General features: G+C 35.5%; 1 long non-coding RNA gene across 1 annotated transcript; it reads right to left on the bottom strand.

The window, feature by feature from the left end:
- Positions 1-1,610: 1,610 nt before the first annotated feature.
- Positions 1,611-7,708, bottom strand: LOC146921558 (uncharacterized). Its single transcript, XR_015012166.1, has 2 exons — positions 6,284-7,708; positions 1,611-6,240 (listed from the first exon to the last, which is right to left on the bottom strand). It is a non-coding gene; the product is annotated as an uncharacterized LOC146921558 (long non-coding RNA).
- Between the last annotated feature and the right edge of the window lie 18,731 nt (positions 7,709-26,439).

Raw genomic sequence — 26,439 nt, 5'->3', positions numbered from 1 at the left:
AATATAAGCAAGGTCTGGGGTTCGAACCCCGTACACCATAAAAAAAAAATCTAAAACTAAAGTTTTCAAATTTTAAATTTTAGAAAATTTACACCCATGTCATTTGGATTAAGTTTTGTTGATTTGTCATGTTGAAAATTAAATCATCAATCTGTTCATTTTAGTTTATTATTCAATTCAATATAACACAAAAGATAATAACAAAGCTAGTAATCGAAAAAAGTTAAACAGTTAAATATTTACATTTTACGAATTAGAAATGAAATAATATTAATGATTAGGAGACAAAGCCATGAAAAAAACCCAACTGTTGTCTAGGGTTGTACATACCTTAGTTGGATTGAATTTAACCACATACAACCCTAGAAATTATTTTTCTTTATTCTTCCAACTACAATACACCTAGAGCCAAACTACCTCTCTGAATTTATCTGTTCTACATTTGTTTTCTGCCTCTCACATGGGAGTAGAGTCATTAGTACACTACACAGAACACACACACAAGAGAAATTGGTAAAGAGAAAACTAAAAACATAAAAAACAAGAGAAAGCACATGGTATTTATCATTTCTCTTCCATATGTCCCATGTGTATCAGTAACTGCTTTTGTCCTTAGGAGACAAGTTTTCAGTTTTAATCCCATAATAGTAGTCACATATACAAAAAAAAAAAAAAAAGTTACCTGTGATAATTTTTTTTTCCAGTTTTATATGTAATATTAATTATTGTAAAAAAAATGTATATTAATTATTTATATTCAATTATATTCTCAAATTAATAATATATAAATCATTCTCAAATTATTAATTTTTATTTTCTATTTATGATAATTAGAATCAACCAATAGTTATTTAATGATGTTAATTTAGTAAAATTGATATTTTATTTTATTTATAATTCATTTTAGTTGTTCAACTAATTCAGACCTTCATGTCCAGAAGTTGTAATGGTAGCAAACTAGCAATAAAATAGAAGCAAAGAAAAAAAGTAAAAGGAAAAGAAAGAAAAACATGATTGCATGAAAATTCTATTTTGATCTAATTACCACTCAATCTCATCTCATCTCATCTCATTTAAAATAAGCATAGAAAGGTTAATTGTGGTTTTTCTTTTTGTGTACAAAGTTTTAATTATGATTTTGAAAATAGTTAAAATAATTCTCATTTTACTGTTTTTGCCTAGTACTCCCTCTGTTTCAAAATACATGTCCAATTTTTGCAATGTGCACTATTCATTTGACTTACTTTGACCATACTTTTTAACTAATGCATAAATACAAATATTAACATGTAGGATGTTGTTTGATTTGTCTCGACAAATATTTTCAAAATATTAAATTTTTATAATTTTTTACTTTAAATAATTAAAGATATTAACGGTCAAAATTTTGCATTGGCATATGTGAAGTGGTTGACTTGGACATGTATTTTGAAACGGAAGGAGTAGTATATAGTATGTATGATAGTATCACTCGACTGTAGTATTACTTGCTACATTAGCACTTTAATAATTGTTTTTTTGAAAGTGCTTCTTTTTCCCTAATCAAATACAATACAACCAAATTGGCGGGTTGATCAAGTGCAGACTACTGAAGGAAAAAAATCTCAATCTCAATAAACTTAATGTCATTTTTTAATCTTTTTTGCAACAAAAATAACATTACGAAATTGGTAAATAAAAGAAAAAGTGAAAAAGTACAACAAGATAAGGATGGAAACTTGCAATCTCAACCGTCCACAAACAACCATCCAAAGGCCAGCATTCTTGATCTGTGGCTATCCCTTTCCACCAATCAGCTTTCTCATTGCAATGTATAAATCTCTTCCCACCCACAACCCTATCACACCACCAATATTGTAGAACTTGGAGAAGAAAGAGTGTAAACAGAAATCTTTGGTGAACATCTTAGTTCACCAAGTGAGAACACAAATAGTGAAGGAAAAAAAAGAGTGAAATCTTTTGTTAAAATATCTTAGTTCACATTATCTTAGCTCACCATGCCATTGTTTCCTTCTCTCTCTCTCTCTCTCCATACTCTTTCTATCATATTTATCTCCTAATGATGTTTGCTTTATTCTATGGATTGTTTTTTATTTATTTTATTTTGTTAAGAGTTCGTTTTATGGCCCAACCCCACTTTTATTCTTTCTTAGAATTTGGTTTAATTCCTTTCTCAACAATTTTTTAAAACCTTCTAATAAACAAGATAAGAATAAAATAACGTCAAATGAATTTTAAAAGTAGTTCTTTGGTTCTTAAATGCCTCAAATATTTTTTTAAGTGGTAGAAACAAGTTCGGACTTTGGTGGTCGCTACATTTCGTCTAACAATTTCGGCATTTTTATAAGTTTAGCTGCAATTTATATAGAGATAGATAAATTGTATTTAATAATATGGAAAACATATTTTAAGGGTAATAGGAATTTTGCATGATTTATTAGATCTAACATTTTTCTCAATGTGATATCCTAAGATTCTAATACATTAACTCTCGACCTAAAATTTGGTTTTATTTTTTGGTACTAAAAGGCTTAACCAACACTTTCAGTATTTATTTTTTATAGAGACTCTATTTTTGTTTGTGGGGAAAGATAGAGACTCTATTGTTTTCATGTAAACCTTGAATTTTAATTTACAACATTCGGAAATTTAGCTGAGAATATTTAGAGTCAAACATATCATAGTTATGTAAAATTGTTATCTTAAACTATATTTACTTTGTCTATTTTTTTTTTTCTTCTTAATTTTGTATCTTTATGGTCGCTACATTATGCTTTATTGAACTTTGAACATTTTACTGGTATTGAACTTTAAGCTTTTTTTTATTATCAATTGTAAGCTTCACTTATGTCTGAGTATAGAGTCACACGTTCATAAGTGTGTGAAAAGTAAAAGTGCGGTGTGTGAATGGAGCATAATTTAAAGTTTTTCAGTTTTGTTGTGTATACATTTATTTTTAAAGTTTCTTCTCCGTTTACACACTGCTACAGACTGATTCACATGTTCAATCAATATATGCTCCGATTTGAATTAGATTGGTTGCAATAGCTACATCCTAATAGTAAATTTCCTTGCAACTCAAGCAAATGTATCAAGAAAATCTACAACAAATACTTGAGCATACCCTTTTACTAGTAACCTTGATTGGTCATTGATCCATCTTCATTCAACTTTACTTGAGCATACCCTTTTACTAGTAACCTTGATTGATCCATCTTCATTCAACTTTATCTTAATCAAACATTTTCTTTTAAAAATTTGTTAGAAAAAAATATTTTCCTAACGTATTTAAGTTTCAGTTTTGTGGGTACCAATGTTCATGAACATTGGAGGTAAGAGAATCAACCTCAAATCATATGATGGCGGTTCAAATGCAAATTATGTTTATGTTTCAAAATCTTCCTAATATCCGGCAATAATACAGTTTTTTTTTTTTGTCAAGTAACTTAATGGTTAGAATTCACCTTTTTAAGGTGAATAAGTGGGGTGTCCGGAGTTCGAACCTCAGCCCCTACATATAACAATGCATGTCTCTACCAACTGAGCTATACTCACGGGGACTCTGACAATAATACTTTTTTTTTTTGAAAGAATGGCAATAATACTGTTATTAGTTGATTTTGAGTCAATTGCTTACTCATATTATATCGCAGGGGTTTAAGAAAATTACTATTAGTTAATTTGTTTTAAAAAATCTTCAAGTTGGTTTGAGATTTGGGGAACTTTTTTACAATGGTAGAGAGTAATAAATAAGATGGGTGTTATTTGAACAATCATTTGTGATAACTTTTGAGACAATCATAAATTTACATGGAAAAATATGTATTAATATTTAGTACAAAAACTAAAGCAATATAGAGAGAAAATAAAAACATATATAATGTGAGTATGAGAGATAAAGTTGTCACAAAATGATTGTACAAATATCATTTTTCAATAAATAATTTGGTGGAAAGAGATTTGGGAGATTGAGAGGCAGGATGTCTGAAAATTTTGGTCGAACCTAACTCAAGCCATATCTCATTTGATGTGAGACTGTATTGAGTTGAATTAGTTTAATGGTTGCTTAAGAAAAATATGGATGAGATATGCTAAATATAACAAATATAATTCTTCTTATTGGGTTACTGCCCCACTTATAACAAACATTGTCGTTATTACTCCATTCCAAATATTCCCCTTTAGTTTCATCATAAGATTGACACAAAAGGCAATTAAGTACATTAACACAAATGAAAATAAAATCGTGACATAACAAAATTTGAATTTCATTGGAAAAGGGATTCATGAAATCGTTCTCGACATAGGTGATATAAGTGGAAGAGCATATGTGATGAAGAAGATTAAATACTTTGTTCAACCTAAAAAGATAGGTAAATCAACATTTTATCTGCCTAGCATAACATTGTGAATTTTACGTTGAATCTTGAATTGCATGAGCATGGTTACAGTAATAATGATTATAAAATATCTTGACATCTCTCTTGATAAGACAGTTTTCTTTTGATCCATGCAGGGATATATAAAGAGTTTAGTTGTCTTGATACCAACTAAATTTCTAGTTTTCTTTGTACATGGGATGATGTTATCTACTTCATGTATATTTGATAAAATGATAATTATATTAATCAAAAGAGTGAAAAAGAATGAACTTAGTTTTATGGAATTAATTACTACAATATATATGTATAAATGGACGATAAATTTAATAACCTTAAATCATTGAAGTTCTCTATACATTTTCATATAGAATTTTAATGGTGAAAGGTAATCTGATTTATTTCTTATGCGTGTCAAATATTGTTGTAGTAATTTAGTCTATCAAATTAAGTTCACTATATTTTTAAGCCTTAATACATCATTTGGTCCCTTAATTTATTTTTGGTTTTCAATTTGGTCCCCTAACTATAAAGTGTCTCAATTTGGTCCCATAAATCTCATGCGATTTACTATTATGGTCCTTTCCATTAGTTTTTTTGCAAAAACAGTTAACTTTTGCCACGTGTCAGTTATGATTGGTGATTAAAGGTTGGATTTAAAAAGCGAGTATACAATACACCGGCAACATATGATAAATTGAACAGCCTTCTCTCTCTATCTCCATCAACAAGTTCCTCATCACTCTCTCTACGTATCTTTATTTTTCCTCTCACTCTCTATGTATCTTCTTCTTCCTTTTCTTTTTCACCACCACCACCAGCACCACCAACTTATGGTCACCACCACCACAAACCAAACCAAAACCTATTTTATCTCTCAATTTTCACTTATCTCTTCATTCACCTTCTTCCTCCACAATTCTCAAACCCAACCCCATTTTTGGGGTTTATTTCAATTCTTGCTTTCAGTAACTTTAATTTACGATTCATGGACTTTAATTTTTGAAGTCTGAAGAAATAAAAAATAAAACTTTATTGATTTATTTAGGATTTGATGAGATCCAATTTCTTAGTTTATGATAGCAGCTGCTGCTGTTTGTGTTGGTTTGGGTTGGCCTTGGCAGCTTTGGAGTCGCCTTTGTCCTAATGTTATTGCTTTTCTTCTGTTCTTTTTTTTTTTTCTGCTGGCGCAGCCTGTTGCTTTTGTTTGCTTCCTTGCCCTCTTAGGCACTTCTTGCGCCGAGGCTGTTTTCAATATATGCTGAATTCAAACAAAAAAAAAAACTGAAGCAGATGATGCAGAATGTGTTTATGGAGTTTTGTTTAAAGATTTGTTGTTGTTGTTGTTGTTGAATAAAAAAAATTGGGAGGGGAAAGATTATGATTTTGGGGCTTAATGGTCAACAAATCTTGATTGTCCATAAATTGGATTTTTTTTATGAATGTTGATGAAGGTTATACGAAGATGAAGAGGGAAGAAGATGATAATAGAAGTTATCATAGGTTGCGAGTACATGGTATGCTATATGTGCTTTTTAAATTCAACCGTTGATCATCAATCTTAAATGACACATCGAAAGAAGTTAACAGATTTTGCAAAATACTAACGAAGATGACCATAATAGTAAAAGGCGTAAGATTTATGGGACCAAATTGAGACACTTTATAGTTAGGGGACCAAATTGAAAACAAAAAATAAGTTAAGGGACCTCATGTATTAAGCCTATTTTTAACTATTTTGATTAATAAAATTACGAATTTATCAATTATACAATGAATAGAGAGCATCATGCCTACCATGCAGAAGGAAACTATCAACTTTGTTAGTATTATGACCGTTGAATTCTTTATTAAACACCAACTTTGTTAGTATTATGACCGTTGAATTCTTTATTAAACACCACATGCAGCGAGTTGAAAGAAACATGACATGGCAAGAGAGAATATCTCTTATAATCATTCTTACTCTAACTTGACCTTCACGGAAGTCTTAACCATGTCAGGTCGATAAAATAGTAGTCTACCCATCTTCTTAGGCTCAAAAGATTTTTAGTTAGCTGCCTTCATTGATGTTGATTCAATAGTTGCATCAACAACATATGTTTTAACCACTGAGATGTGACTTAAAACTGAGTGTTGAATCAAAAGACCGATTTTTGGGAAAAAGGTTGGTGTCTTTTGGGGGGAGATTTGTAGCATAGAAAAGATGGAAAACACATGAGCAGTTGAATTTAGTGAGCAACTTGAATGAATCTTGGGAGTCGAAAAGAGAATATTCTTAAAAAATTAAATGTTAAGGTTGGTTCCTTTTGCGGCTAGATTTTAGTGATGGGAACAATTGGGAAACACTTTGGTAGGAAAATTATTAAGTCTCTTTGTAAGGAAAATGGTAGAAATCATGTGTGTTGTTGAAAAGCTTGTTGAATCTAATTTCTTGTAACTCTTTATGTCTCTTTATAAAGAACTCATTAAGAGTAAAGTAGAGAGATTTCTGTCCTCCATACGTAGGTCAATTTTTAAGACGAACTAGGTGAACAAATTCTTGTTGTGTTGTTCTATACTCTTTATCTTGTTATTCTTTGGATCGATTATAGTTTTGTTTTACATGGTTGTTAGATTAAATTAGATTTTTGTTATTGTTGTTTGTGATTGGTTAATTATTGATTGTCATTGATACTTATTGCACATATCTAAGTTTATTATTGTGTGACTGAGTCCTGAATTTACAACATTAACATCAATTTGAATAATTACCTTATGCTATAACGGAAATGATTTCATGATTATCTTGCCAATGAAGTTGAGATTTGGCCAGATTACAACTTTCTTTTCGGTTTTATTAATGTTGATTGCCTTTTGTGGTAATCTTGTGGCGGAAAGAAAGGAAAATATTTGGACTTGAGCAATAACATAATGTTTGTTATTTTTGTTGTTATGTTTGCATATTTGATATGTCCCAAATTGTTGTTGTTACTTTAGGGTGATTTTTTTTTAATAAATTTTAGGGTGATTTTTTAAGTTGCACATTTGTAGAAATATTTGATAAGTATTCGTATAAGTATAACTAAAAGCATTGCAGTAATTTTTTGACCGTATGCTTAGTCTACATGCATAGGCTGAGTTCCTTATGCACTCATTGCAGTATGAGGTGCGGCATATATATGACAGTAAAAAAATAATGTGGAGCCGTGATGCCCTCAAGCATGGCCGACTATTAGGGGTACAAACAGTTCTATAGAGCTTGGATCTCCAAAATTTTAAGACCGAAAATATTTTTTTTTATATACAATACATGTAAAAAATGAGTCCTCGTGAGCTTAGCTCAGTTGGTATGGACAATGCATAAAATATGTAAGGTCCGGGCTTCAAACCCCGACCACCACAAAAAAAAAATACATGTAAAAAATGAATTTATACTAATCACATGAAAATAATTTCAGATATGTAGATATATGACATAGTGGTAGAATTCGACGTTGGCATTCCTATGGTCCTAGTTCAACTCCTAGGATTTAGTAGGATTTACAATTAATTTTTATTTTCTAGCGTGATATAGGGAAAGGATTCCCTGCTGTGACTTTACCGTCCAGTGAAATCACAGCCATACAAAAAGATAGAGAGAGAATGAAAAGAAAAGAGAGGAGTTTTAGTGGTCTAGATTTAAACTGAAGAGTGTCCAGTGAAATCTCCACCGGACGAGATCTGTTCCTCATGATATAACCTCAATTTGGGTCTAATTTATCATAACTTGAGTTCCATATGTCCTCAATACTCTCTCTTCTCACATTAATTCAGTTCAACTCTCATCGACCAAATAGGCTACATATTTACAAATAAAAACACAATATAACTTTTTATTTTTTATTTTTTTAGAGCACTTGTCATTTTTTGGCTCATACTTGTGGTATAAAATATCAAAGCTTTAACGACAAACATTATAATTATTCTCTTAAAATATAAAATAAATGTTATAAACTTTTTTTTGCTCTTTTAAAAAAATGTGTTATTTTTATTAGCGGTCTATCATTACTCTGAGAGTTGCGCCTCTAATTTAATAGGGACGGCCTTGCCGTGAAGATAGGATTAATATTTTTTTTATCAACTCAAGATAAGCTATTTTGATGAGTTTGGCGCTTTGCTTTGTTTCACTTCAATCTTATAAATATGACTTGGATATTTTTATTTTTTCTAGGGATGACTTGGATATATTTGTTTCTCTACTCCATACAAATTAGTTTTAGTTAATACAATGATTTTTAAATTGTATTTCTCTTGTTTGCACCCTTAGATATATCTTGTTTGCACTATTAGATATAAATTTAATCATTTACCTTACTTTTCTAATAGACAATTGTTGAATATGATGCAAATCAAACAGTTCATAGCTTATTGTTTTATGTATTATGACAAAACACACAAAATACAATGTCAAGCAAACATATCCACTGCTCAACTTAAAGAAGGAGCTGAACAAAAACCAATCAAGCTAGGAATTTTGACTAGTTTCCCAATGACATTTCCTCTGTTATTGGAAACAAACTATTCGGCATATCCACTATACTCACGCACCTTTAACAATGGCCTTGTAGTAGTACAGTACAGGTCCTCTATCAATATATTAAATTCTAGGGTTAAATATGTTTTTGGTCCCTATAAATATGTCAACTTTTCGTTTTAATCCCTCTAAAATTTTCCTTCAACTTTTAGTCCCTATAAAATTTTCAATCTTCACTTTTGGTCCCTCTTTTAAAGTAAACTCATATGTAGAATTCATATTTTTTAATAAAAATTTTCGGAAAAATTCAAAATATTATAAGAATCACTCCAAAAAAAATTTAGAATTTTTTAACAAATATGAATTTAATATGAATTTTTATATTTTTTACGGTTAAAAATTCATATTTAATTTGTGTTTTGTTAAAAAATTCTAATTTTTTTCAGGAAATTTTTTTAGAATATTTTACACATTTCTGCACAATTTCATTAAAAAATACATAAATTAAGTTGAAAATAGGGACCAAAAGTAGTGATTGAAAATTTTATAAGGGCCAAAAGTTGAAGGAAAATTTTAGAGGGACTAAAACGAAAAGTTTATAGGGACCAAAAACATATTTAACCCTAAATTCTATTTCAAATTTTAACAACTTACCTTGGATTGAACTTTTCCTGGTCAGTGATTGACTTCCATCGTTGCCATAGCTATTATCATCCTGAATCTAACATGTGAACCAGAGACAGAAATGTAGCCAAAGACGACTTGCCAATTTACATTATTCCCAAGGATAGATAAAGAGCTTTTCGGCAAGTCATCCTTGGCTGCAGCACCATATCTCATGTTTCACATGCAAGACCTCCGATGATCAAGACCCAACAAATCCATCCAAATCAGTGTCAGACGTTTCCTGTAATGAAGAGGTAAACTTTCCATGGTAAGATATAGAATGTGTAGGGGGAAATTGTTTTGGACTGGTCAGAAGGCCAATTCTATTATGACATGTGGACTTAACGGCCACCAGACTCTGGAGCACGCCTTTGTGCATCAGATATCGTACACGTGTCCTCTAACCGCCTCCTAATCACACGCCGCATCTCACGGAGGCAGTTATTCTCACACACGCCTATATAGGGGTGAGTTAGCTTCACCCTTAAGGTATGATTCACTTTTCCCACACTTTTTGCACACTCTTTCTCCGTTCCAAGTGCTAACGTTCCTGTAGGCACCTTTCATCCCACCGCAAAGATTCATCGCTACCGTACTGGAGCACTTTTTGTCATTGTTGCCTCCATCGATCCGTCACCAGACAGATCAATAATTATACCAATAAGTTTTTTTTGGTGGATAACTATTTGTATGTGATGTAGGAGAAGTATATGATTTAGTAGAAAATTCTTTAGTATTGAAACGATAGAGAATTTCACTAATTAGTGTCCAGCTCCTTTTAGGTATTTGATGCAAAAAATAATGCAACTAAATGTATTATTATTGTTTTCCATAACAATACATACTTCATGGTCCTTTTGATAGGTTATTGTTTCTCTATTCAAGGCCCCAATTCTTATAATTTAAGGATTCATGTTCTCAACAATTAGGAAATCCTTGTAGTTATGCAATCAGAAAGTCGGGACCACCCGATCAATATCAGACGCCTCAATCTCAAGTTTTTTTAGCTCTTTTAAATTAGAATAAGGTGGCGCAGCTTGTTGCCCGTCTGTCTCCAATCTATGTATAAATTACATTTTTATATATAATCCGGATTAAATAAAACAAATAGAATCACTTAATTAGATTAAATCTATCTCGTCTAGTATTAATTTGACGAGCGGTCTCCAACGATCAAACAGTCTCGACTTAGTTACTACATGACTACATAAAGTATACGATTTAAGGGAGTCCATATACCTAACTTAGCTCTCAAAGTTAAATGATGGTAGAAAACAATAACAATAAAATTATAAAAGGATCAACAATGTTCTCCATGCATTTACATCCATTTTTTCTCGATTGAAAGTGCTTACATAGATCATAAGGGAACTTATTAGACCAAATGCCACTGTCCTTTATTATTAGAAATTTTGGCCATTTGTCTTATTTCAAGCAATATATCTTTGTTAACAGATGTAATCACGTGGACATTTTACTAAGGCATAATATATTTTGTTGTTCATATATAAAGCTTGGTCATCTAATGTCAAAATGTGATTTTCATTATTTCTTGGTGTAGAAAAGGAAGGAAAATATCAATTAACTAATCAATTAATCAACAATTATATGTAGAGCATACACTCACCTCTCCAAAAGAAGAAGAGAAATTGATGTTAAGTGGACTTACTTCTTTGTACATAACCTTCAATTAGTCAGCATGATTTTGGAGATCAGAAATTATGCAAAGTTTTGCTCTACATTTATGCATTTAAGTTGTTATTTTGCAAATGGTTTTGGTGGAGGATGAAGATAAAAGGAAGCACATTAGCCTAAAAACTTTGGCTTGCAACATTTGAAGGAATTCATTTGAAGGTTTTGCTTGCTTGTGATTTATGAGGGTATTTTACTGTGCTCCACTAGTAACATATAAGAGTGATAATGACGCATAAGAGGATAGGAAAGTCTCAAAGATCCTGTCTTTGTATTGTACCTAATTGCCATTGGATGAGTAGTACATAAAGCAAAATTGGGTATCCTCACAAGCCTATAATATGCTGTTAGACCATTAAACTATGAAGCATGGACACTCTTTGAATTAGACGTGTTTCGGTGTCGGACACACGTCGTGTCCGACACTGACATGACTTCGACACATATAATTACACTAAATTAAGTGGTTTTCTTAAATTATTAAAAGTGTTGACGTATGATAAGTGCTCAAAAGTAATATATTTCATGTGGAAAAAGAGGCATTTTTAGTGACTTGTTATGCAAGTTATCTACGGAAAAGCAATCAATTGTTGTAATTATACCATTTATGCTTTATATGCCTAATTCTACCCAATTTATGCAGGAAATGACAAGCAAGGACCAAAACTCAATTGTGTGAACCAAGCAAATCTCGCTTACGCGAGGTCATCTCGCTTACGCGAGATTCCTCCAGGGAGAAACTAAACATTCGCTTACAACTCACTTCCAGGTCGCTTGTGCAATCTTAGAAACTCGCTTACGCGATATCATCTCGCTTACGCGAGATTTCTCCAGGGATCAGATGAGCATCTCGCTTTCCATCTCGCTTCCATGTCGCTCAAGCAGGATTCTAAGGCGGTTTAAGTTTCAAGCAACCTCGCTTACGCGAGGTCTAACTCGCTTACGCGAGATGCAACTTCATCAAGGAGCAGGGCTACGTGGCAAGACTTCATTGGCCATGATTGGATATTTAGGCTTCTCGCTTGAGCGAGATGTATCTCGCTTAAGCGAGATTACACGTTTTTAGCCCATTTAAATACAAGTTTTCCCTCTCTCTAGGACTATTCACTATTCCATTGAAACATTTTATACATTTCTAGAGAGAGGTTAGAGCTATTTCATAGAGAGAAACACAAAGCAAGTGATTAAAGAGTAGATTCAACCCTAGATTCATTGAGACATCAAGGATCTTGGCATGGAATCTTCATCTTTCCTTCATTCCTTGCATTAGTTTACATGTCTATATGTAACTAACCTTCTTTGTAGTATTGAGGTAACAATCAAGCTATTATGTAATCTTTTGATCTTTTAATATATATGGTTCTAGCTATATGATTCAATATTGTTGTTATTCTTGCTTTTAATGCTTTCAAAGAGATTCAAGATGATTTGGACACAAACTCTTGAATCTAGAACTAGAATAGCAATCTATCTTATGTTATATCACTCTTGACAAGTTTGTAAACCTTTGATAATTACTTTTAATCAAGATTTTAATGCTTTCGGATACTTAATCAGGCTGGACACGGTCGATTAAGTTATCCGATCGACTTTGTTATCGTTTAAGGAATTTGGACACGAATGTTTAAACGCTAACTTGGAAATAACGATGTCGCTTTGGACACGAAGGATATTGTAGAAATGATTGTGATAATATTGGTTATAAAGCTAGAGTCTGTTAATCGATCGAGAGATTGCTGCTGTTATGCTTGCTCGTTATCTTATACCGCAAGCGAAATAGTTCGATCCCCTCTCGTTTTTACTTTAGTGTCAAACATGGATATAGTGTTACAAACAAACAAATTATATCCAAACCCTTAATGTGAACGATTGTGTAAATGCTTATGATTAAACGTAACTCCCTGTGGAAACGATCCTATATATACTCACGTGTACATAGTTATATGACGTGTAGGAAAAATCTTACATCAAAATGGCGCCGTTGCCGGGGAGTAACGGAAATTTTTATCATAAATATCGAAACAATTTTGTCATGTTAAGTCAATTTTGCACAAAATTCTTTCATGCATATACTTATACACATATATCATTCATTATTTTTTATGCTAACCACCTGGTATAGTCTTGGTGAACTTTGTTTATGCGAGGTACCGTTGATAAAGAAGACCTACGATTTGATCCTGAAATTGAGAAAACTGCTAGGTTACTTAGAAAGCAAGCAAAGGAAGCTAGGAGATTAGCCAGGCTGGCTCAGCCGGAATCTTTACTTTTTATTCCTTCTCCGTCAGGTTCGGTGCATACTATATCACTAGGTGATTCTTCACATTCTTCTGCACATTCATCTCCGAGGAGTGAACCGGAAGTAGTCATGGCTAATGAAGATGAGAATGCTTTACCTATGTGGGTTAGTCCGAGGAGGCTAGCTAATCTTGGCAATCGTAATGCCAAATCTATTGAGCTGAAGTCTGGATTGATAAACTTGATAACTCATAACCAGTTTACCGGTATGGATCATGAGGATCCATATAGACATCTTACCAACTTCTATGTTACCGCCGGTACACTTGGTATGAAAGAAGATGAGGAAGAGGGTGTGTTTGTGCAATTGTTTCCTCATTCTTTGATCGGGAAGGCTAAGGAGTGGTATCTTGATCAACCAACTTCTTTGATGGAAAATTGGGGTGAGCTAGAGAAAGCATTTCAAGAAAGGTTCTTTCCGGAAGATAGGCATCTTGAGGCTAAAACTTCAATTACAACTTTTGCTCAAGGCCAAAGTGAGACTCTTTGTGAAGCTTGGGAGCGTTATAAATCATTGCTAAGGAATTGTCCAAAGCATGGTTTTGATAGCCAAATGCAACTATATCTTTTTCGTCAAGGGCTTCAAGATATGTCCAAGACGATGCTAGATGCAAGTGCTGGAGGTTCTATTGCTATGAAAAACCCAGCTGATGCTGTCAAAATCATCAACCAAATGGCTCTCAACACAAGAAAATCTTCTCACAATCGGAATTCTAATCAAAGGAAAGCCGGTATTCTTGAACTTGAAGCAAACGATGCGGTCTTAGCTCAAAATAAGCTCCTCACTCAACAAATAGAAGCTATGCAAAAGGAGATGAAAGCTATGCCTAAACAAATTCTTGAATCTCTCAAGCAAGAAGGAGGAACCGCTCAAGTCTTTACTTGTGGACTTTGTACGGGGGATCATCCCACCGGCTATTGTCCCGAGCCCGGTTCTTTTGAAGGGGAAGAGGTCAACTATGTGGGAAACCAACAAAGGCCTAACCAATCACAACAAGCCGGAACCTCACAACAAAATCCGGGTACTTCCAACTTCCAAGGAAGGTATCCGGCCAACCAAAACCAACAAAGACCTTGGAGAACACCGTACAATTATAACTATCAATATCCACCATCAAACTACTACCAACAACCTTACCAACAACCATTCAATAATCAATACCAAAATCCACCACCAAATAACCCCCAACAACCGAATAATTCCCAAAGCACCGAGGAGGTCTTGAAACAATTCATGCAAGTGTCCATGGCTAACCAGAAAAACACCGACGCGTCCATCAAAGGCCTTGAAACGCAAGTTGGTCAGTTAGCTCAACAAATGGCTCAAGGTCCTCCGCAAGGTGGAGCTTTCACCGCTAACACTCAACCAAATCCTAAGGAGCACAACAAGGCATAGCAGTCAAAAGCTATAGCTACAAGGAGTGGGAGAGTAGTAGGTATAGGGGTAGGTGATGATATTGTTGTTGAGGAAAAGGATGATGAAGTTGTCAATAAGGAGGACAAAGAGGAGTTCGAGGAGGATAGTGTAGAGATAGAGGAGGAAGTGTATATAAAGAATAAAGAAGCATTAGTTGAAAAAGAAAAAAATCAAAAAAGAGATCTAGAGTTACAAGAGGAGATGGAGAGGAAGAATAAAGATGTGGGGAGAGATAAAGGGAAGAAACAAGTAGTTGAGAAGCAAGTGGTGGCTCAACGCTTACCATACCCACATGCTCCATCGAAGAAAGACAAAGAGCGACAATACGCAAGGTTTCTTGAACTCTTCAAGAAGTTGCAAATTGATATACCATTCTCGGAAGCCTTGGAGCAAATGCCGGTCTATGCAAAGTTCATGAAAGATATCCTTTCCAAGAAAAGAAGAATCAACGATGAAGAGACGATCCAAATCGATGCCAATTGTAGTGCTATTATTCAAAGAACAATGCCAAAGAAAGAGCAAGATCCGGGAAGAGTCACTCTACCGGTAGCTATTGGCACAACACATGTAGGTAAAGCACTACTTGATCTTGGATCAAGCATCAATCTCATGCCTTTGTCCGTTGCCAAAAGAGTTGGTGACCTTTGTATAAAGCGGACTAGGATGATGTTGCAATTGGCCGACAAATCCTTTGCAAAACCACTAGGTATGGCCGAAGATGTTCTTGTAAAAGTGGACAAATTTATTTTTCCGGCTGATTTTGTGGTTATGGATGTCGAAGAAGATGAGGATGTGCCTATCTTAATGGGAAGGAATTTCATGCAAACGGCTCGGATGATGATTGATCTTGATGATAATATCATGAAGGTCAAGGTAAATGATGAAGAGGTTACCTTCAACATCCGAGAAGCTTTGAAGTACTCGAAAGACAAGGGTGCATGTTTCAAAATGGATGCAACCGAAGAAGTCATCTTGACTACTCGGAAGCAAATGCACAATAGAACACCCCTTGAGAGTGCTTTGGTGGACGCACTCAATGCTATTGATGAAGACGAAGCAAGTGCCATTGAAGAGTGTTTAAAGGAGCTAGATTCCTTGAAGGAGGTTCTTCCTAATCAAGCCATACTTGAAGATTTGAAAGAAGAATCCAAGGAAGAAGCCAAAGTTGATGACACCAAGGTAGAATTAAAAGTTTTACCATCTAATTTGAAATATGTTTTTCTTGAGAAAGATGGTACAAAACCGGTGATCATTAGTAACTCCTTGTCCATCAATGAAGAAACAAAGTTGGTTGAGGTTCTCAAGGCCAACAAGGAAGCGATAGGGTGGAAGTTATCCGATTTGAAAGGGATAAGCCCATCTTATTGTATGCACAAGATCATGATGGAAGAAAACTTTAAACCGGTAGCACAACCGCAACGCCGCTTGAATCCAAACATGAAAGAGGTGGTGCGAAAGGAAGTAGTGAAGTTGCTTGAAGCCGGCATGATCTATCCTATCTCGGATAGTGCTTGGGTAAGCCCGGTTCAAGTAGTTCCCAAGAAAGGAGGAATGACGGTGATCACTAATGATAAAGATGAGTTGATCCCAACTAGAACCGTCACCGGATGGAGGATGTGTATAGATTATAGAAGACTCAATCAAGCAACAAGGAAGGATCACTTTCCCTTGCCCTTCATGGATCAAATGCTTGAGAGACTCTCCGGTCAGTCCTTTTATTGCTTCCTAGATGGTTACTCCGGTTACAATCAAATCGCCATGAACCCAGATGATCACGAGAAGACGGCTTTCACTTGCCCCTTTGGTATTTTTGCTTATCGAAGAATGCCATTTGGCTTGTGTAATGCACCCGCAACTTTTCAACGGTGTGTTCAAGCAATCTTCTCCAAACTTATTGGAAAATGCATGGAGGTGTTCATGGATGATTTCTCAGTTTTCGGTTCGTCATTTGATACGTGTTTGAATAGCTTGGATACCGTGCTGAAGCGGTGTATTGAAACTAGCTTGGTGCTCAATTGGGAGAAATGTCACTTCATGGTTACCGAGGGTATTGTCCTTGGTCATAAGATTTCTGCTAAGGGTATTGAGGTAGACCAAGCAAAGGTCGTTGTCATAGGAAAGCTTCCACCACCGGTGAATGTCAAAGGTGTTCGGAGTTTTCTTGGTCATGCCGGGTTCTACCGGAGGTTCATCAAAGACTTCTCAAAGATCGCAAAGCCTATGAGCAACTTGCTCAACAAAGATAAGTCTTTTGTTTTTGATAATGAATGTCTTGATGCATTTGAATCTTTAAAAGAAAAGTTGACCACCGCACCAATAATCATTGCTCCTAATTGGGATTTAAATTTTGAATTAATGTGTGATGCAAGTGATTATGCTGTTGGTGCGGTATTGGGCCAACGTAAGAACAAAATTTTTCATGCTATTCACTATGCAAGTAAGGTTTTAAATGAGGCACAAATCAATTATGCCACAACTGAAAAAGAGTTACTTGCAATAGTTTATGCAATGGAGAAATTTCGTTCTTACTTTGTAGGTTCCAAAATTGTTGTTTATACTGACCATGCAGCTATCAAGTATCTCCTTACTAAGTCCGACTCAAAGCCAAGGCTCATCTGTTGGATGTTGTTGCTTCAAGAGTTTGACTTAGAGATCAAAGATAAGAAAGGCACGGAGAATCTTGTAGCTGATCACCTTTCAAGGTTGACAAACAATGAGGTAACCAAGAATGAACCGGAGGTTCGTGAAGAATTTCCAGATGAACGGTTGCTAGCTATCAATGTGAGACCGTGGTTTGCCGACTTGGTAAATTACAAAGCAACCGGGTTCATTCCGGAAGATTTTGAATGGCAACAACGCAAGAAGTTCCTCCATGATGCTAACCACTATGTGTGGGATGAGCCTTACTTGTTCAAAATTGGAGCGGACAATCTCTTGCGTAGGTGTGTGGATGATGAAGAGGCAAAGAAGATCTTATGGCAATGTCACAATTCCCCCTATGGAGGTCACTTCAACGGGGAGAGGACCGCCACAAAGGTACTTCAATCCGGGTTCTATTGGCCAACTCTATTCAAAGATGCCAACTTACATTGCAAGCATTGTGATGAATGCCAAAGAACCGGATCAATGTCAAAGAGAAATGAGATGCCTCTACAACTCATCCTTGAAGTGGAAGTGTTCGATTGTTGGGGTATAGATTTTGTTGGCCCCTTCCCTTCTTCATATTCAAATGAGTACATCTTGGTAGCTGTTGATTATGTTTCAAAATGGGTGGAAGCCGTAGCATCGCCTAAAGCTGATAGCAAGACGGTGGTGAAGTTCCTAAAGAAGAATATTTTCACCCGGTTTGGTACACCAAGAGTGCTTATTAGTGATGGAGGATCACACTTTTGCAACGCACAACTTGCCAAGGCCCTAGATCATTATGGAGTCAAGCACAAAGTAGCATCACCGTATCATCCGCAAACGAATGGACAAGCCGAAGTTTCTAACCGGGAGGTCAAACGCATACTTGAGAAGACGGTCTCTACATCTCGGAAGGATTGGTCGGCTAAACTTGATGAAGCTTTGTGGGCATATAGGACTGCATACAAGTCTCCTATAGGCCTCACTCCTTTCCAAATGGTTTATGGCAAATCTTGTCATTTACCGGTCGAGCTCGAACATAAAGCCTTTTGGGCATTGAAGTTCCTAAACTTTGATCAAGAGAAGGCCGGTGAAAGAAGAAAAGTTCAAATGCATGAGCTTGAAGAATTGAGAAATCAAGCTTATGAATCTTCAAAGCTCTACAAAGAGAGGACCAAGAAGTATCATGACAAGAAGATCATTCTGAGACAATTCACGCCGGGACAAATGGTATTACTTTTCAATTCAAGACTGAGGTTGTTTCCGGGCAAATTGAAGTCTAAGTGGTCCGGACCTTTCATGGTTAAAGAGGTCAAACCGTACGGAGCTGTGGAACTTGAGGATCCAGTCACCAAAGCCAACTGGACTGTTAATGGGCAAAGGCTTAAGCCCTACTTCGGTGGTGAAATTGATCGGTGTTTGACGACAATTTCACTAATCGAGCCATGATTTCTTCAAAATGCGTCAAGCTAAGGACGTAAAACAAGCTCTTGCTGGGAGTCACACCCAGTTTTGTAAGTATTTTCATGTTTTAATGCATTTAGGAATAATTTCATGAGCAAAGCAAAGTAAGAAACATATCTGGAGAAATCTCGCTCAAGCGAAGTTAATCTCGCTTAAGCGAGATTGTTGCATTTTCGAATTGTTGGTTCTGGAGAAATCTCGCTTAAGCGAGATTATCTCGCGCAAGCGAGATGAGTTTTTTATTCAAAAATGGTAACGGTTTCCAAGGGGATTAACTCCCCTTAACCACTCCCCCATCCACTCATTTCCACTCATTTACGTTTTCCAACTTTCCTTTTCTCCATTCTCTCTAAACTTTTCTTTTCCTCACAAACTTTAACCCTAAAATCAAAACCAATTCAACCATAGTCAAGCACTTGCATATTTCTTCATTCATCATCATTTGCTTGCTTCATTCATCATCATTTCAACAGGTTTGATTTATATTTCTGTGCCATGCTTTTCAATTTCAAAATTCATGCTTTATGCAAATTTAGAATGGCTAGGGTTAGATGTAGGTGTTTGTGACTAGAGACTGCTTCCTTAGGTTCATAACAATGAAAATGAATCAAAATCATCACTGTTTTTATTCAACATTCAATTGTGTAAATTTTGACCCATTTTGGAATCTTTGGAAAATAAGGGTTTTGATTTAATGTTGAACACAAGTCTTGATTTTGGTTTCTTTTCATGAGTTGGTTTTATGAGTAGAGGATTGAGGTTGAATTTTGGTTGAAAATATTGTGGGTTTGGTTGAAAATTCTGGAATTGGGGTTGATTTTCGCAGGTTCTGGAGAATCTCGCTTAAGCGAAGTTCTTAACTAATTTTCTCGCTTAAGCGAGACTTCATATTTTTGCCCAGATTTTTCTTCAATATCTCGCTTCTGACCTCGCTTAAGCGAGTTGCAAGCGAGATAGCCCAGTGCCTTCTTGTTCTTTCTGACTTTTGTGTTAATCTAATCTGTGTACTTCCATTTGATACCATACTGTGCTGATCAATTGTTGCTATACTGTATATGGTTTTTCTGGTTGTTTTGCAGATGGCCCCTAAAAATCAACCAACCAAGAAACGTAAAACCACTGCTTCCTCATCCGGTGTTGTAAACCGTCCTGCACCCTTACCTAGAAACCCGGACCGTACCATTTACACATCCAACAAAACCTATGCCAGGTTTCTCGAGCTGAAAAAAGAGAAAACCTGGCATGATAAAATTTTCCGGATTAACCCTGAGGGAGAGTATGCTGACATAGCAGCCGTTTTCACTGAGAGAAAATGGGAGAAACTCCTTAACCCATACCCCAAAATCAACCTGGACCTTCTGTGTGAGTTTTATGCAAATGCCTTACCAGATTGTGATGCTAAGGAAATGCAAGCTGCATTTTCCTATACCACCATGGTGAGAGGAAAAACCATCCGCTTCGATAGGGATGCTATTAATGATTACCTAGGCAAACCTTACACTTTACCCGAGTCCGATGACCCTGACACACCTGCCCTGTGTCCTTATGGGGAAAGAGAAGAGGCTGCTGATTGGAATCTTGGTAAGATAGAGAGGGAAATTTTGCTGCCAGGAAGGACTTACACTGAGTCCAAAGCGGGTAACCGAAATTTGGCAGCTTTCTCTGATATGAGGCCAAAAGCTGGTATTATTTTTAAGTTCTTGGTTCATAATGTCTGGCCAAAAAGCCATGTCACCACAACTCCAAAGAAAGTGATGCCTCCTCTGATTTGGCATATTTGCAAAGGAAGGGCAGTGGATGTGGCTGCAATTATTTCAAGAGAGCTGAAGCATGTAGCTCTCGGTGGTGTAGCAGGACCAGAGACCAGACTCGCTTTTCCGGGCTTTATTATGGGCTTACTTAGGCACCATCAGGTACCAGTCACCGAGCCTTTTTCAGAAGAGCTGGTATCTCCCATTGATGACAAGTACATTCGGGGTTACATTTCTAGAGCACTATCTAAGGGTGTTGCTTCTTCTTCTCAAGTACCCCAACCCGAGGATGTACCCCAACCTGAGGATGCACCCCAACCTGAGGACTTTCCAGAGCATGAAGATCCTCACCAGACTATGCCACCACCTCAGCAGTCAGCCACTTTTGATTTTTCATCTTTTCAGGCATATATGGCTCAGTATGAGCAGCGAGCAGTTGAGAGAGCTCAGGCACAGCAGCAGCAAGCCTTTCAGTTAGCTCAGGCACAGGAGCTGAGAGAGAATCACATCATGGATCAGCAGGCTGCTATCTTCCGCGGCAACCAGGGCATCTACTCGCATCTTTACGATGCTCACATGGACCCTGGGTGTTTCATGTTCACTCCAGCACAGTACTATGACTCTTGCATGTGGCTTGGGGACAGGCCAATTTACCCAGGAGGGGGCAGTGGAGCAGGACCATCTCACACCCAGGAGAGGACTGCTAGCTTGCATGGTGCTCATGATCCAGATAGGACTGCTAGCTTGCATGGTGCTCATGATCCAGAGAGGACAGCCAGTGTCCATCTGTCTCAGGATGATATGGATGATGATGCGGCACACTGACCGCATTCTTTTGATGCTTAGTTTACTTTGACTTCTGCTTTGACTTTTTAGTTTATGTTTTTATTTTTATACTGGAACAATTTATTGCTTTTGAATTTATACTTTTTGAGCACGGTTTTGGGTGTTCAATACTTTGGTTTAATTACTTTGGTTTAATTTTAATTTCGTTTTGGGTTAAATAGCTTAGCTTGTTGTTTGGTTTTTAACTTATTGCTTTGGATGAAATTTTTGATTAATCTTGCTTGTGTTTCGTTAAAAGAAAAATTGCTCATGAACATCAAAGTTTAAAGTGCTCCATGGAGCCAATTATTGAGCAAAAGCAGGTGAGTGATAATGATATGAATTGTGAGAAAGCGCAATGTCAAGGTATTGGTTTCCTGTTATTCTAGGTGTTACTATGAATGTGAAATTTGTACTGTGCACAAAATATAGATCATTTAAGTCTTTTCATAAACATGAATATCTTTGAACCACTTAGTACTTAACCTAAATGTGAGGTAGCTTCAATCTGTTGTATATATGATGGAGACCGATAATCATCGTCTAACTTGTTTTAGTTATGTTAAATCTGATAATTATTTTGAACTGTTTGAAAGCATGGAAAGGATCAAGGCACTTTTTGAATCGAGAGTAACCTACTTGACCACATAAAGCCTACCTGTGAGAAGAGTGAGTATCTGATACCCCAATCTGAGCTAAATGAATCAAGTCCTCAAACATGAACTGTCAATATTCATAAGCACAATGCTTGTTGAATTTGCCTGAAATTTTTCAAAAATCCAGTTCATGGTTGAATCTTATAGGACTTTGATAATGTTACTTTGTTGAACCCTTAACTTTTTTTGTACTTTGTCCCTTGCCTTAGGATAGGGGAACATTCAATTAGAGTTTTGTTGTATTCAAGTTGGGGAGAAAAAGGAGGCATTATATGTTAAGTTCTGGTGAAGTTGTAAAATAACCTGACAACATTGAATCAAAGAAAAAGTTGTACATTTGAAAAAGAAAAGAAAAGAAAAGAAAAAGAAGAAAAAGAAAGAAAAATCAAAAATAGAATAAGTTGTCAAGGTTATTGTTTTGATTGTTAATCATCAAAGGTTGTAATTTTTGGTAGGGAAGATTTCGAATTTCAAGTTGAATTACAAAGAATGTTCCTCTTTGATAGGCTTTCTGATCAACTGCCCCACATATGACATTTCTTTTGTAGCCCGGCCAAGTTATAACCCTTGCAAGACCTTTTGATCCATGCTTTTATGCTTTTTGAGATGATATTTGGATGGACACCTAACTTAAATAGTATGTTAGCATGATTGTTGGATGTGTGTTCATTACCTCATTCATTGTTATCATTATATTGCATTTACTTTCAAAGAAGTGTGTTAGGTGTGGTTCATAGATAGATATGTTTATACTTTGAAGTTTATGATGTGTATTTTGTGCTTAGGACTTGTTTCACATTTATAGTTGTGCTAGGAATAATGGAGAACTTCAGGCTTGCCGGTGCATTCACATTTGAATCACCACTTGAAAATTTTTATTTGATTTGAATTGCTTGGTACTGTGCTAGAAAGCTTGTCCAAAGCCTTGTGAGTTTCCTTTTTATTCTTTTGTTTGAGGACAAACAAAAAGCTAAGTTGGGGAGAGTTTGATAAGTGCTCAAAAGTAATATATTTCATGTGGAAAAAGAGGCATTTTTAGTGACTTGTTATGCAAGTTATCTACGGAAAAGCAATCAATTGTTGTAATTATACCATTTATGCTTTATATGCCTAATTCTACCCAATTTATGCAGGAAATGACAAGCAAGGACCAAAACTCAATTGTGTGAACCAAGCAAATCTCGCTTACGCGAGGTCATCTCGCTTACGCGAGATTCCTCCAGGGAGAAACTAAACATTCGCTTACAACTCGCTTCCAGGTCGCTTGTGCAATCTTAGAAACTCGCTTACGCGAGATCATCTCGCTTACGCGAGATTTCTCCAGGGATCAGATGAGCATCTCGCTTTCCATCTCGCTTCCATGTCGCTCAAGCAGGATTCTAAGGCGGTTTAAGTTTCAAGCAACCTCGCTTACGCGAGGTCTAACTCGCTTACGCGAGATGCAACTTCATCAAGGAGCAGGGCTACGTGGCAAGACTTCATTGGCCATGATTGGATATTTAGGCTTCTCGCTTGAGCGAGATGTATCTCGCTTAAGCGAGATTACACGTTTTTAGCCCATTTAAATACAAGTTTTCCCTCTCTCTAGGACTATTCACTATTCCATTGAAACATTTTATACATTTCTAGAGAGAGGTTAGAGCTATTTCATAGAGAGAAACACAAAGCAAGTGATTAAAGAGTAGATTCAACCCTAGATTCATTGAGACATCAAGGATCTTGGCATGGAATCTTCATCTTTCCTTCATTCCTTGCATTAGTTTACATGTCTATATGTAACTAACCTTCTTTGTAGTATTGAGGTAACAATCAAGCTATTATGTAATCTTTTGATCTTTTAATATATATGGTTCTAGCTATATGATTCAATATTGTTGTTATTCTTGCTTTTAATGCTTTCAAAGAGATTCAAGATGATTTGGACACAAACTCTTGAATCTAGAACTAGAATAGCAATCTATCTTATGTTATATCACTCTTGACAAGTTTGTAAACCTTTGATAATTACTTTTAATCAAGATTTTAATGCTTTCGGATACTTAATCAGGCTGGACACGGTCGATTAAGTTATCCGATCGACTTTGTTATCGTTTAAGGAATTTGGACACGAATGTTTAAACGCTAACTTGGAAATAACGATGTCGCTTTGGACACGAAGGATATTGTAGAAATGATTGTGATAATATTGGTTATAAAGCTAGAGTCTGTTAATCGATCGAGAGATTGCTGCTGTTATGCTTGCTCGTTATCTTATACCGCAAGCGAAATAGTTCGATCCCCTCTCGTTTTTACTTTAGTGTCAAACATGGATATAGTGTTACAAACAAACAAATTATATCCAAACCCTTAATGTGAACGATTGTGTAAATGCTTATGATTAAACGTAACTCCCTGTGGAAACGATCCTATATATACTCACGTGTACATAGTTATATGACGTGTAGGAAAAATCTTACATCAACGTATCAGTGTCTGTGTCGTGTCTGTACCCGTACTTCATAACCATTAAATCAAAGAATGCATACTTATAAATACCACTTATTATTTAATATTTTTTCAATCCGATTGTCTTAACACAATGAATGAGTCAAATTAGCATTGAATTCATAATATTAGAAAATTAATGACACGCTTGCATGATTCACTTCACCACCTCTTCTAGCATATTAGGTTCATTATGGAAACAAATCTTATCACTTTCATGGAGAAAGCATTGAGGTGAGGTGGATCAGCTCTTGTCAGTTAGAAAGCAACTCACATCACATGCACATCATAATGCAAGTTGTGTGTAAGGAATATTTCAGGATCATTATTTTAAGAAAAGATCCAGGTTGCTAAGTAATGGAAGGTGATGGTGAGTCCAACATATATATGCATATATAATAGAGGAACATTTTTTTTTTTTGAAGTAATATCAAGGAACATGAAAAGCTTATATCAAAAGAGTAATTTGGTACAAATTATAGATGTTAATTACACTACAAACTTTTTAATATGGGTAAAAAGTGTCAAAGGATCTTTAAAATAAGACCAATGGAGTAGTAATTTGATTTGATGTGCCGAATTTGATGCTAACATAACAGAACAGCTGAATGAGCTGATGTACTTGAGATTCGTACCTCATTCCTAAGTTTGAATTTTTTTGGTTACAACAATTCTAACTTTGATAAATATACATTGTCTAAAATAAAATAGAATAAGATGCAATTCTATTATTATAGTATTTAGGTTATTTTTTAAAAATAATAATAAAACATGTGTCCTATATAGACTATAGTTGTTGGTTGTGATAAAATAGAGTATCACGATCAGTCCTAAACAAAAATTTCAGTAAAAAATCACAAAATATGCAATGTTGATTCGGTAGTACTACTGGGAAAACAAAAGATGGATGTTTTGATTTTGAAGCAAAGTATTTTTAAGAGAGAACTCAAAACTTGTTTGATTTCTAGTGCCTATTACATTACCTTTCTCTAAATGTGTATTTTAGATGTTTTGTTGGGAAAAACTCACACCCCAAAATTTACTCATTTTACTATTATTATGAAAGAGAGAAAAAATGATAAAAGCTTCATTTGTCATAGATTGAAATGAAATGTACATCCAGTATTTATAGGAAAAGAGGGAAATACACTTATCCTAATTACATGCTAATCCAAATGGTTAAAGCTAAGTAAGAAGGAAACTTGGATATCAAGTAACAGCATGCATGGATGTAAAGAGAAATAGCTTGCAGTTTAAGTAACAGAAGAACTATGTTTATTTTCTTCTTCTTCCTCCAATAGTCCCCCACAAGCTGGAGAATGGTAGATATTAAGCATTCCCAGCTTGGATAAGAGAGCATGAAATGGTTGTGGAAGCAAAGGCTTTGTAAAAAAATCTGCTAGTTGATCAGTGGAAGTTACAGGAAGCAGTTTCATGATGCCTGCTTGCAGCTTTTCCCTCACCAGGTGACAGTCAATTTCCAGTGTTTTGTCCTTTCATGGAATACTGGATTGGCTGCAATATGAAGGGCACTCTGGTTGTCACAGTAAAGCACAGGAAGCTTAATAGTGGTGACATGAAGATCCTGTAAAAGATAGAGTAACCACTGCAACTCACAAGTAGCAGCTCCTAAAGCTCTATATTCAGCTTCTGAGGAGGACCTTGAGACAGTTAATTGTTTCTTGGT

This window comes from Medicago sativa, chromosome 5 (genome assembly GCF_051527215.1).
Source record: "Medicago sativa cultivar Bolivia chromosome 5, Bolivia_mono, whole genome shotgun sequence".
In the NCBI taxonomy this organism is placed as follows: domain Eukaryota; kingdom Viridiplantae; phylum Streptophyta; class Magnoliopsida; order Fabales; family Fabaceae; genus Medicago; species Medicago sativa.
This window is presented reverse-complemented; position numbering and strand designations above follow the sequence as displayed.